Below are 13810 nucleotides of genomic sequence, written 5' to 3' on the forward strand. Positions count from 1 at the left end.
CGGAGTAAACAGAGCCTGTGACGCGCGCGCCTGGGGACAACAGCAAACAATTAATAAAGTAATAAAAAATGTCTTAGGGCCTTCACATTTTCGTATAAGACGGCTTATATTGCCCCTGAAAAAATGTCTTCCCAGCAATGCATTTGGATTTAACAGCGAAGCCGACTTTAACGGGTAGAAGTAAGCTTGGTCTTTGTAAGCTGGCTTTTCCATGTTGTGTCTTGCAGTGAAGCCAACTGATAAAGACAAATGCGATGCGAACGGGGCCCGATAACGTTATCGCATTCCAATCTTAGAGGGCCCCTAAACCACGTCAGATATTTTTTGGACATTTCAAGTAAACACGCGCATCGAGTTCAGAATGCCGTCACGATCAACAATGCCAAACGCTGCAGCGCACCGCGCCGCGGGCTCGCCACAAAATAAAAAAAAACAATGCCTTCCTCCTCTCCTGGCCTTTCCGGTATCAACAGCGGTCGTCACGATGTCAGCAGGGTGAATCTGGTGTTTTCAGCATCGGTGACGATGCCCATTGGTCGAACAAGAACCTACGACTTCCGGTTAGTCTGCTAGCAGGTACGCGCGCTCGCTCCCTGCTCTTCCCTGTCGTGTTGCTCGCTTGTGCGCCCTTGCGAATAGGTAATTACAGCCTGCCACGCAAGTTCCAACACAGTAGTGCTTAGCGGTTTGATTAGCTGCGCGAACAGAGTGCGACAGTGTTGGCCTTTCTAGACGAGCGCGCAACACAGGGTTTATAGCCGCACGCTTCGCATGAACACGGGCCGGCACCGCAGCAACAGCGGGTAGCCGAGAAGCGCTGAATCCACGTCCCCGTTACCGGCACGCTAACTCGCCGCATGCCGTTTGCCATTCGCGGGCCGCCGTTCGACGGCGGTTTTCCACGCGAACGGCGAGGTTTCCTTGCCGTAAAGAGGATGAGACCGGGACCCATTTATGCGGTAGCCTCACCGCCAGCGCCGCCGATCGCTCGACGGCGCCGATATCTTCGCTAGGCCTTTTCCGGCTTACTTCAAAGCTAAAACGGAATGAATTACCGACGCTCACAAGCCGCAATATTTTCTTACCGTTGTTATCGCTCTTCGCAATAATTGTACACGAAGAATAAACCGCGCTTATATTATGGGCGCCGTCGGCTGCGATGCGAGCACGGCCGAGCCGGTCGTTTCCCGTCGGTAGCCGTGCACGGCAGCTGAGCTCGACAAGTATCGGAGCTCTCGTTCATGTTTAATGTTTGATAGCGCATATCATTCTTCATAAAATCTACAATTTACTCATCACTTTATCTAGGGAAATTTATTTTGCTTGGAACAGAAGCCGCAGCCGATGTTTTCGTCGCCGGTGGCGGAGGCACGCAGGTTCGCCGTCGTCGATTGGCCCGTTGATCGTGCGGCGGGCGTTGCGCCGGAGGACGGTTCGCCGTCGGTATATTTGCCGCTAGCGTGGACGTGCCTTAACCGGAAGTAGGCAGTGTTTTGAGAAGCGCGTTGGCGATGACGTATGTCACGTGACATTGGAGAAGCACTCGGCGAGGAGGAGAGACCAGCCGACGAGGAGAGTAGCGAAGGAAAGAGCGAAACGAGCGAGGGCCGTTTTCGATCATCAAACGCGTGTAACTCCGCCATTGCGGCACCATTTCGAAAAATTCTCGCGGCTACGCGTTCGTTGTAGACTCGTGCACAACTGCAACACCACAACTAAATTTCGACCTCTGGGTGGTTTAGGGGCCTTTAAGGTGGTGGTCCCACTCTGGCGGCCCGAGCCCCCCGTTTTCAATACTTTTGGAGTAACCGTGGCGGCTCTTCTACTTAGGATATAAAGTTGTGGTATATACCATAAAAAGCTTAATTATTGTAGATTCCAACTATATATAATATAAGGAAATTGATTAATGTGATTTAGAAATAAATCTTCAAGAACAAGCATGAGATACAAGGTTTTTGCGAACTGTGTCTCAGTTGCGACCATATTCAGAAGAAACTACCGCACTTACTGCATTGCAGCTTGCTCTGTAGCTTTAGGACATATTTATATAGTTCCTAGACGTAGCAAAATAATTTTGAATTTTTACTTTTGGGATAATTTGCTTTTGAAAATTGTCAAATATCGCGATCTTCTGTTGTAAACAGCCCGGCAACTACATGGTCAAGGAAGCTAAATTTTGGATAAAGTAGAGTTCAAGGAATTTCCATTTAGGACGAAAAATTTCATTCATGTACCTTTATTAATCTACGAGTGGAGTACTCGTAGGGAAACCAAGGAACGTTATGGAGACAGCAGTGCTTACAAGGTCTTCTGGAAATATTGTGTGAATAAACAAGGACACTAAATCAACATATAAGCAAGCCCAATTAATGCTCACAGATCGTTGGAAAATGGAATTTGTGGTTTCATGTTGAAAAAGAATCTTGGTATAGGTATTCAAACACAGCAAAGAGGTTGCAAGGAGATGAACACTTCAGTTGAGTAACAGAGGTGACCAAAGGAAGCCTCAGCTTGAAGCCAGCGTTTCACCATGCAAACATATTTGTGAGGGCCGAGACGAAGACAAGTTCCCACGCTGAGGTTTCCCTTGCTCGTTCACTCTTGATTAGCTGAATGTTAAGCTGAACTTATTCTGCGAGTACATTTCAAAATATTTTTGGGAGCACATTGTGCGCAGGTTTTGTCATCTGCTGTTTGAAGAGACAGAAAATTTGCTTTTAGTGATTTCTCAAGTTTGTGAAGTGTGAAATAGGCTGGCCGGTTGTGTGAGCTTGCCTTTTCTAGCTATCTCTTATGGCGCAGTACTAGCCTAGTTATTGATTTCATGCAAACTGTATATGAGCCTCTTGTAGTAAACAAATGTAAAATCATGCGCATTTCCAGATCTAATTCTAATCCTAGCACTTGCCATGCCAACGTTCCCTTAGATTTTGTCATGTCATATAAATAACTTAAATTGGACCAATAATATAGAGTACGTCATTAGCAGTGCTAATCACATGCTCGGGTATCTATGGCGCAACCTTACCAAAGCACCGTCTACTTTAGAACTACAGCTTTACAAGACTAATTCGCTGGAAACTTGAATATGCATCTGCAATATGGGATCCCAGTCGTGTTAATCTTATTACTTCACTTGAACTAGTACAAAATAACTATATTTTTATTTCTAATTATAACCGTACCGTAAGTATAACTTCAATGTAAACTGGCCTAGCACTCATTCCACTAGCTAATCGCCGCAAAGTCGGCCATCTTTTGCTATTTCATAAAATTTTCTATCACACCACACTTCATGACGACTTCATACTGCGGCCTCAGTGCATTTCAAACTGCGTCGATCATCGCAGTAAGGTAGGAATTGATTTATGGAACACGAAATCTTTCTTTCATGCCCCGTACATCTCAGAAATGGAACCACCAAGTATCGTAGCCATCACAGATAACAAACTTTTTTGCAAAACATTAGCTAACATTGTATAATCAGGAGAATCATTATGTTACAAGAACTCACTGCACTTGTTAGTTTTACTCCACTACTTTGTAACCACTCCCCTCTTTAATACCTGTGGCCCTGAGGGTACTTTAAGCAAAAAATAAAATGAGTTTCACTCATCATGAAGTGTCATTTCCTGAAAATTCCATTAAGCGGTTTTGATCATTTTAAAATTCTTTGCATTTTCATGTAACAAATTATCGTTGTGAGGGAGCATGTGATACTTCGTCGTACTAATGCCCGTCAAATTGATTTGCAAAGAGCAGATGACAGAGTTTGTGCATTAGCAAGTAGGAGCTTGCTACATTGTTTCTGTTCTGGTCGTCATGGCTATAATGACTGCAAAAGAAACAAGTTGGAACTCAACGTTACTTCTCCGATTGTCATAAAGCGCCCTTAAAAGCAACTAAGCTTGTATGTCAAATTTCTCAATCCCGCTCAGTATGATACAGAACTGTAGACTGCTGTTTTCCTATTAGGCCTCACACCTCTCTATCTGGTAAACTTCCAAACATTTCATTGTGAGGCACGTAGTTCAAGAGGACCTCTTGTCATTGTGGTGACAGTTGAGCATCTTGTGGCTTAGCGTGGGCAGCTTGCAGACCAATAATCTCTCTTTTGTCCGTCTTCCTGAAAAGAGAAATAACAAAGCCATGACACACATGTAAGCAAAAAGTGGTGAAACAAAAGTTAGTCCCATAAATGAAGAGAAATCACGGTTCTAGTTGAGTGTTCAGAAACATACCCTGTGAGGATTCTGGCCCTTAATGTTACTTCCAGTGGAGACACGTTCACGGTTGACTTCTATGTCCAGAGAAAATAGAGTCCAAAGGGATGAGTCCAAATATGAACAGCGTCTTGGAGGCTAGAATCGAAAGAAAAAAGAGCCTCAATTACTATGCTGGAAGTGTGCGTGAGTTTGTGATTCATGTATGACAGAGAACAGTGCACGAAACGCTTCATGACAGAAAAACGCACAAACACACACACACAACAATGTTTTGAGTGTGCATTTCTTTCAGTGGTGTCCTTGTGTGGGCTGTGCTTAGTCAACTCTCGATTAGATGACAATTGTTTCTGCCAGATACTAGTAATTAACACAGTCATTTTATTATGTCTCAAATGCAGTTAATCTAACTGTATGACCGGAAGTACACTTGTCACTAATGTGCAGTGAATTTATCGCGGTGTATCATTTATGCAGAAACAGCCAAAACATTATTATTTATGCTGTACTCATGTTAGCAATTTTAGCAACTTGGCCAAGTAGCAAGAGCATCGTTTGAATTGCTTTGGAAGGGCAATAACTTTGTAATTATTACTATTTTCTACTTTTAAGAAATGACGACAGGAATCTGCTTTATCCGCCTAGCATGCAAAGAAATTCAAAGTTGAAAATGCGAAGCACTGCTTTTTTACTCACCGGTGCACAAGCCCAGGAGCTGCAAGGTTAATCCGCTTTCCTGGGTAGTCTTCAAGCAGACTGTGCTCGGTTCCAGCGATGAATTTTCGTGCTGGCGAGCACTTTTTTTTCGAGCAACACGCCATTACGCAGCCAGACGCGGCAGATCACAAACTACGGAAGCCGTGCATGCAGCCGCCGGTGAAACGCCGCAGCTGATAAAGTTCACCGTCTTTAAACACGTTCACTTGGTGGCAGCTATCGAATGTTGGATGCATAAACTGGCTGAGGTATTATTGATATCTAATTAAAATGAACCTGCGTGATGCTGCTCAAAGGAAACGACCACCCCGTTCGCAAATACAACCGCCGTACAATTTGAATCGATAAACGGCACGGACTGCAATCGATACCAGTGGGCTGCCGCTAATCACATGTCAGTGAGGCCTCAAAACTTTATTCAAGTAATGAAGCAGACTTTAATAACAGAAGTCCAATAAAAACAATAGACTCCTTATTTTGTAAAGAAATGACACTGTAATTGTGTTTGTCGGTTATTATATGTACATTAATAGCTCAAATATTGAGTCGTGTTGAGCGCCCCTAGCAGAAAAAATACAAACTAAAGTATTCGACCAAATTACAGTATCTCCACTTGCGCGCTTATGCTGGAACGCGCCGCGGTTGATTTTTCGCCCTCTGTGGCCATTTGGTGAACTCGAGAGTTTCCGGGGCCTGGTACTAGACAATGGTCGAGTGGGCCGAACGGCGCTCTGCCGCTGAGGCGCCGCGTGTGGAAAAATAGTGCGAGGGCGCTGCGAGCGAACTGGATTGGGGCGGAGACGCACTCCGCGGCATATTCAACGTACTTTCGCTGCGGGCGCCGAGGCCGATTGCGCATAGTACGCTCTTAAAATAACGCTTTATTTCAACTGCAACTTGATGTTTACACCATTTTGCCAAACATATATATTTGAGGCATGGATTATACAACGCGACGTCTTCAATTTTGCTGTCGTTGTCAAGCGCGTCGTCTGCTAGCGAGCGCGGGACGCCCTGTTTTTCTCGCAGAACCTCTCTGCAGTACATTTTTTTTATGTTTTAGTTGCTTCGGTGTGCCCATGACTCTTGACGGCCTGTACCAAATGTAGTTTTAGCCATGTGAACTGCTGTTTTTACCACTGTCCTCTAAGAGTAACTGGTATCTCCGCACCATGAAGGCTACGTTGAAAAATTTTTTATTGATACCGTGTCATTTTACGTGCGCTTCTTGTTGATGGATATTGATCAGGGACAATGATCGAAGAAAACAATATTAGAGTGAAATAAACCAGGTTTATTAACTGCGTGGCGCGAAGAATGACCAATGTGTTTCTAGGTAACTAAATAAAAGGGTACATAGACATATATATTCACGATATATATACAAGGGAAAAAATAACAAATCTTCTAAATGCAATAATTGAAAAAGTGTGAACTCCCGACCGGAATAAGCGCACGTGTTTGCAGTAACAAACACACTTACTAGTGAATGCTGCAAATAAAACTCGCATTCGCAGAAATAATATTCATAGCAGGCAAAACCATCTTATATCTACATCGATATATATATATATATATATATATATGCGCGCGCGCGTGTGTGTGTGTGTGTGTGTGTGTGTACGATGCCGAATAGTCGTTTCCGTTCGAATGTAACGCACAACAGAACTATTGAAGTCTCAAAGGTGAGTGACTGCATGCAAGTGAGGACTGTCATTCCGAATGATTGTGCTGCCGGAGAGTCGCGGCTGTTGCGCAGAGGCGCAGTTCCTGAGAGAATTCACGGACGGGTGGTAATAAGTCCTGCTTAACAAGTTCCTAGCTCTCAATCAATATAAACGCGCCGTTTTAGGGCAGCCTGTAAATCTGCTAACTTGATTCAGACAAGGATTTTGACAGTCTCACCGTGTTTTCAACCAATTAAAACTGAGTGCCCCGTGTGGTGCCACACTTATCTTCTTCAACGAACGCAACAGATCTGCACATATCTCTACGTGTATGTGAGACATGCCGTTCCTTTAATTATTTCATTATGGTCGTTATGATAGTGCACCGAATAACTGAAAGCAGCTGTTTATAATATACAAGCTTCTGAGTTAAGCGGTCATACATTTGGGAACGGCATTACATTTATGCATGAAATGTAGGATAAGCGTAACATGTTTTTCTCGGAAATCAGACTCGAGAATAATTTATGTTGTTGACACCCCCAGAAATAAGCCGAAGAACGCAGCCACCTGCTTTTTTCTTGTTTTAATATAAGCAAATTCTTCGGTTTTACGTGGCAACACCACGACATGATTAAGGCACCCGGTTTGTATAGTTTTTGCCACCATAGAAGTACACGAGTCTTTTTCCACTTCGTTCTCATCGAATTCCGCGACCTGGATTGAACTCGCGTGCTCAAGACCGTATCCACTATATCATATAGCCAATAATTAGGCTACCGCGCAGACTTTCTTTTCTTTTTTTGAAGTATCGACTGGAAAAAAAATCCACGTACGGCTTACGGCCAAATATTAGCCTATAGAATTGCCGCTTTAGGCTATGAGATCAAATATCTTTGTACGCATTTTTTATATTATTGTCTAATGAAATTCCCCTTTGATTTGATTTAATTAACTAAAACCGTTTTCGGCGCTCGAGGTCCGACTGCAATAAATGACCCCTTAACGATTACTCCGCATTCTGTTACGCGAGAAAGGCGAAAATTTGAATGAAATGTTGCGCTGCAGCTTTTTTTTTCTATAACAATATTTCCCGTAAATCTGAGGACAAGGCGCCGGATGGGCAGCTATGTTTCATTTGTTTGAAGCGGCAAGCAGGAAGGTTGCATATCTTTCTCCTTCTGCGTTTCGCAGGACCTACTGATGAAAAACTTTATGTGCAACAATACACACGAGAGATACATGCTGCTTGAAGAACGAGAAAAATATTTTTTCTCCGAAGGGAACCGTGCAATAACATAGTAGAATGAAAGCCGGCACTGCGGCCGCAATGCACGCGCAATCACCGAGCGGCATTAGGAAACAATAAAAAATAAATAAAGTAGAGAAAGGAAAGGAATTTATTATTAAGGCATAAATACATGTCATATGCAATTATGAACCCCATTTGAGCGGTCTGAACGCGAATACCAGCGCGCGATGTAGTACGAATGACCCTGCCGAGCAGAATCGCCAGCAGTTTCCAACGGCGCGACCTTGATGCGGCCCAATCCACTTCGACCGCAGCGCCGCCCCAGTATTTTTCCACGTCGGGCGCCTCACGGCAAAGCATGCGCCGCCCCAGCCGCTCGTCCCACTCGACCATATTCTAGTACACTCTAATGCGAATGCATTTCTTAGTCGGGACCACGGTGTAAGAAGAACAGGTGATCCGACGACACGGCGACCACTGCTGCGCAACGCGTCTCACTAATGGTGGAGTTTCACGTCTGCACCGCTGCACGGCAGCACACATTAGGAGGCTGAAAAAGCGGGAAATTCGAACGTGTAAATAATTGTAACTGTACGTAAAGCGCGTTTAACATAATTAAAACTATTTTTTACTGTTTCTGTGTGCCCCTATACTAATTTAAATCCCTCAGGCGCCGAAACAAACGATAATGTCTCCGGCATTGCGGTCGCGTCGCTGGATCTAGCAGACGGCGTTTGACAATGCCTGGATGCAGTCGCAGAAAAGTGGTGCGGGCAGACGATAAGTTATCTTTTCTTAATATTTTGCAACGTTGGCTTTACCGTTGAGCAATCAGTCACCCTTGTTCTCGGTAAGCGCTTAATAAAGTGTTCCCGTGGTATGCATAATGGAAAAGGACGAATCCGTTTAATCGCAAGAAAGGAAAGAAGAGAGATTTGCCGTTTGAGCTGCGACGTTGCCTGGCGGAGACGGATCTAGCCTGACTATTGGCAAGAAGTGTTTCGTTCCAAACTGTAAGAGTGGATATGACTCGTGCAAAGACAAAGTATGTATGTTCAGTGTCCCTAAAGAGACGAGTCGACTGCAAGCATGGCGGGATGCCATACAACGTGAATACCGAGTCCTGCGACCAAGGGACTACGTGTGCGAAAAGCACTTCGACCCAATGTACGTGTCAAAAACATGGACGGCAATGCACAACGGAGTTGTTTTAGCCAGCACGACCCGAAGAGCTTATCTAGCTAGAGATGCTGTGCCGACTCATTTTCCGGCTACTTCACACTACACTTTCAAAGAACTGTCTCATGAGTTCTTTCAAAGAACTGTGAATCATGAGTTACTGGAGCTAGCAACTGACGTACCAATAGAAGACGGCCAGAACCAGAATAGCGAAGCCAACACAGAACAGACTCCAGCTGACGGCAACCGCAAATCAAAACCTGAAGGCAGTGAACTACAAGAACCGCAGGCAAAAGTATATGTGATGCAAGAGACAAGAAGTCAAGAGACTTCTCGTGTGGACAAGGAAACGTTAGCCATAGCAGCTCAGCAGTCTACAAGACCTCACAAAATTCATGACTTCAGTGCAGCATCACATGACGGTAACACCGACAGCATCAACTTCAACACGCTCTTTGAAAATTCGTCTCGACAGGAATAATGTCACAGCTGGGTATGTATATTCTACATCGATGGACTTCCTTTCTGCTGGTTTGCAAGTTGCTCTCATTTGTTTTTCTGCTGCCTCGTAATTTTGAATAAAAAAAGCAAGAAAAACGATCGGCGTCTTCTATCATGAATATTTTATTAAGGAGCATGCGTAAAGGATATACGCATGCAAGGTGCCGCATGCTTCATAAAAAACAAACAGCCTTTAAATAGGTGCTTTATGGACCCAATACTATGCACGGAGCCTGTATGGGAAGCGCGCAAACTAAATTTTCGTTTGAGTCTACAGAACAACGATAACACAGTTCACCGCATTACGCGAAAGCGCTTATATATACATTCAGGAGGACATTGTACGCAGTACTCCCCTACGCACTGTTTTCGCATGAGAAATGAAAACGGGATCGCAGCGTATAGTGACGACAGATAGCAACTCGTCATTGAAACGTAACTTGCAAGATGAATTATCAGCTCCTCCAACAAAAATCCGGACCGTTAGCGCCGCTTTGAGCGAATATATGCTTTTGATTTAAAAATGCAGCAAGCCTAGCGACACTCTCAAATAACTCTTTAAGCTTTCGGGAAATTAAGATGATAACCTCAATATGAGAGCATTAACACTAACAGGCGCTCTGAAAAACGCAGGCTGAAACAGCTGAAACGCGCGCGCTCAGGGTATGTTTGCCCCCGGCCCCCATGCCCCCGACGCCCAGCCTCCTAGTCGCGTGCGCCACCTAGCAGCATCCCAACATTAGTGAGACACGCCGCGCGCTTCCGTCGGATCACCTGTTCTTCTTACACCGATGTCGGGACATGTCAGGCGTCTGTCGGTGTCCGCGCGCCGGCAGGTGTTATCTCTCAGCTCTCACTCCCTCTCCCATAGCAACAGATGCGGGCACGCGCGCTTATCCTCGCCCCTAGCAACCGGAGCACCGTGGTGCGGGCGGAGTAGCGGAGAGTGAGTGGAGAGGAGGAGCGCGCTCTGGCGTGTGGGGGCGCTCGCATCGCGGGAACTCGGCGGAGCTCCCGCGTGTGTGGAGAGAGTGCAGAGGAGGGTAGGTGCAGTGCTTCGCCGCTCCTTCACTCGCCGTTCGCTCTCTCTCCTCCCTGCGCCCCACTCTCCCGTGGCGTGTGAGGGCGCTCGCATCGCGGGAACTCGGCGGCGTCTACGTTGCGCTCTCGCGCTGCACCAACCTCAACGGCCTCTACCTCACAAACTGCGACGGAGACCACACCTACCATCGAGAGGCCAACCCGGACAAGCCCATGGTGGACGGGTTTCGCAGGCTCGAGAGTCACCGCCTGCACACCTACATACCTCCTGCATACCTCGCCGCGTTGAAAGAACAGGAACTGTCTCGAGTGTGCGAAGGCGGCTCCAGAGAGTTTACGCTCGCGCTCCTCGACGTTCGCTCTCTCTCCGCCCACGCGCTGGACGTTGCCAGAGACCCCGTGCTCGGCAAAGTTGACCTCCTGTGTTTCACCGAGACTTGGAATAACGGCACTGCTGCCGGTAGTGGTTGTGAGGACGCTGTGGTTCGCGGGTACGACGCTGCTGCGTGCGCGCGCGCCGTTGCCACTCGCCGAGCGGGGGGTGTAGACGTGTTCCTCAAGCGATACCTGCCCTTCAGCGAAGAACTGCGACAGCAACGGCAGTCCTCGCTTCTCGTCCTCGATCGCCGCGTCTGCCCTAGCGTCAGTGGTGGTCTGTGTGACGATGGTGCCGACGACGCCGTCAACGAGGACTACTTTGCTCGAAGCGGCAAGGACGGCGAATACTGCGGCGTTTATCTCGTTGCTAACGTGTATGGGAACCTCATATCGCATGCCGTTGCCACCTCGCCCGTTCGAGACACGTCTCCGTGCAAAGACTTCTACACCCTTGCCTACACCGGAGACGGAGTCTTTGTGGTGACCGTGTACCTCGCGCCCAACCTCGCTCGTGACGCCGTTGCCGCGCAACTGGACGCGGCTATGGAAAGTGTGTGTGTGCGCTCCAAAGTATCTGACCCCGTCGTCTTGGTTGGTGACTTTAACGTGGACGTGAAAAAGAAGAGCGGTGAGTGGTTAGTAGAGTACATGCGGACAAAGTACTCTATGTAGTGTGCCTCCGCCGAGTCCGACAGGTGTCCGACTACCATTCACGGAAGTTGCATTGATCTCGCCTTTACCCGAAACTGTGACGTGCGCATGCTTCTCAAAGACCCTTTGACTGTACACTGTAGCGACCACAAGGCTGTGATCAATGACAACACAAACAGGTGCTGATGAATGTGTAAATAAATGGTTACGGTACAAATCCTCGTCTCGTCATTAATTTACGCCATTAAAATTACTACGCCGTGTACTCTCGGCGCAAGAAATGCATTCGCATTTCCTCACGATTCCCTTCGGGGAGGTGGGGGCAATTTTTTCGTCTATGGCGTACTGAAACAGGGCAGCGTGTCGTCCGGCGCTGAAGAAGTGGCTCTTTTCGCGATGACGGCCTGGGGTGCTGTATCACTCTGGACCACTGTAGTATCATCGGTCGCTGCAGCCTGGAGTCATTGCTGGCGAGCGGAGCAATATTGGTGCAACACCGGGTCTCCGGGATCACCGTTATGGTGGTTACGGAGGTCATGCATGTCCGCGTGGAGCTCGCTGATTGCTTGCAGCGGTTTTAACGCGATAGCGTTGAGAGCCCTGTGTCGCAGAAAACCCGGCGTCCGCGGCAGAGAAAATTCATCCGCAACCAACGCGACCGTGCAGGCCATCCGCGTGGCGCGAGAGAAAATTATTCCGAACCACGTTGACCGCGCAGGCCCTCAGTCGTGGTGCAAGGTGTTAGTGAACAAAAATTGAATTTCTCACAGTGAAATCCGTCAGAAAAATTGTAAAGTACAACTTAATCACAACCTGCAGAGATTGTGGCGTCGGACTGTTATTTGAATGTACGAGAAAACATAATTCTGTTACGAGGAAAAATTTCACCAAGATGGACCAAAAGCATGCCTTCGGAAGTAAGTTGGTAATTTAAAATCTGCAGAATGTAAACACACGCGCACACAAAACGGGTTTATTCGCGTTCCGTGTGCTGTGCTGATGAAATGATAACTGCGCATATTAAAACATTCTAGTTCAGGTACTGAGGAAGAATATGTGGAGAAAAAGCAACTCCTCCAGAAAATTTCCGAAGTTGCCTCCGACGTAGGCCTGGAAATTGGAGAACGGAGGTCATCCGATGCGTCACAGCGTTCCAGAGAGGCTGCGGTCAGGCATGGTGTAGCCGCAGCTTTACAGTCTTCTCAACGACGTACCCATATGTATATAATGGTTTATAGTGCTTGTAAAATCATTAATGAGCAACATTTTAGAAATCTCACAGATCCAATTGCTACTGAATTAAGGCTCACGTCTCGGAATCTTCCAACCGCTGCAGTCAGCACAGACGGGGCAGCTCCGAACAACTACGCAACTTCACCTGCTCAGCTTGACAACTCATGTATGTTCCTCTCCTTGCCGGCTTTTACCTTAATAAGCGAGGTGGTTTCCATGGTACTTAAGCATGCATTTTGATTTTTTTATAAGCGTTGGCGGAACAAACACGACCCACGCGCGCTCAGCTTGGCTATAAAACAGCGAAAGAGCCAAACGGACGTACCATCCCATTCCACTCAATCGCCTCGACAGCGGAACCGGGGCTGTGTTCCGCTTTCCGCTACCCCCAAGAGCGTTGTTCGCAAGTACACTGGCGTTCCCTCTGACCGGTTGTGCGCTACGTGTTAAAATGCACTTGTTTGAGGCGGACTGTAAACGCTTCGCTAACGGGTGGTCCAAGATAAACCGAACCCAAAGCAAGTGAAGAACCCATCAACTGTAAGGCGATATTAATACGCGAAACGTCGTTCTTCTGGCGTCAGTAGCTCAGTGTGCACATAGACTGATGAACCCCATGTACGTGAGTTGTACAATATCGCCTTACAGTTGGTGTTTTCTTTACTCGCTTTGGGTTCGGTTTCTCTTGGGCCACACTATATAACTGCGTATTTCGTGTTGATACCCTCAAGCCCTTAAGCATACAAAAGGCAGGCACTTCCTATGACTTAGGAGTGCGGCTTCTTGGGCAAGTTAGTAATTCATGCTGTGCGGGAGATGCATTACTTAATGAGACACACAAAGATACATAGGGGCGTTCCCGTATGTATATTTCTGCTGCACTGAAGCTTAGTATCCTAGCGCATCCCCTTGCATTGAATACTCTATGATGAATATTCAATCCACCACCTAAACTCGTGCGGTGC

At 46.7% G+C, this 13810-nt stretch overlaps 1 protein-coding gene across 2 annotated transcripts in view; it reads left to right on the forward strand.

The window, feature by feature from the left end:
• The window catches only part of LOC119445548 (uncharacterized), a 381600-nt gene that overhangs the window by 281376 nt on the left and 86414 nt on the right, over window positions 1-13810 (forward strand). The gene's annotated exons all lie outside the window — the stretch shown is intronic.

This window comes from Dermacentor silvarum, chromosome 3, assembly GCF_013339745.2.
Source record: "Dermacentor silvarum isolate Dsil-2018 chromosome 3, BIME_Dsil_1.4, whole genome shotgun sequence".
Taxonomy (NCBI): Eukaryota; Metazoa; Arthropoda; class Arachnida; order Ixodida; family Ixodidae; genus Dermacentor; species Dermacentor silvarum.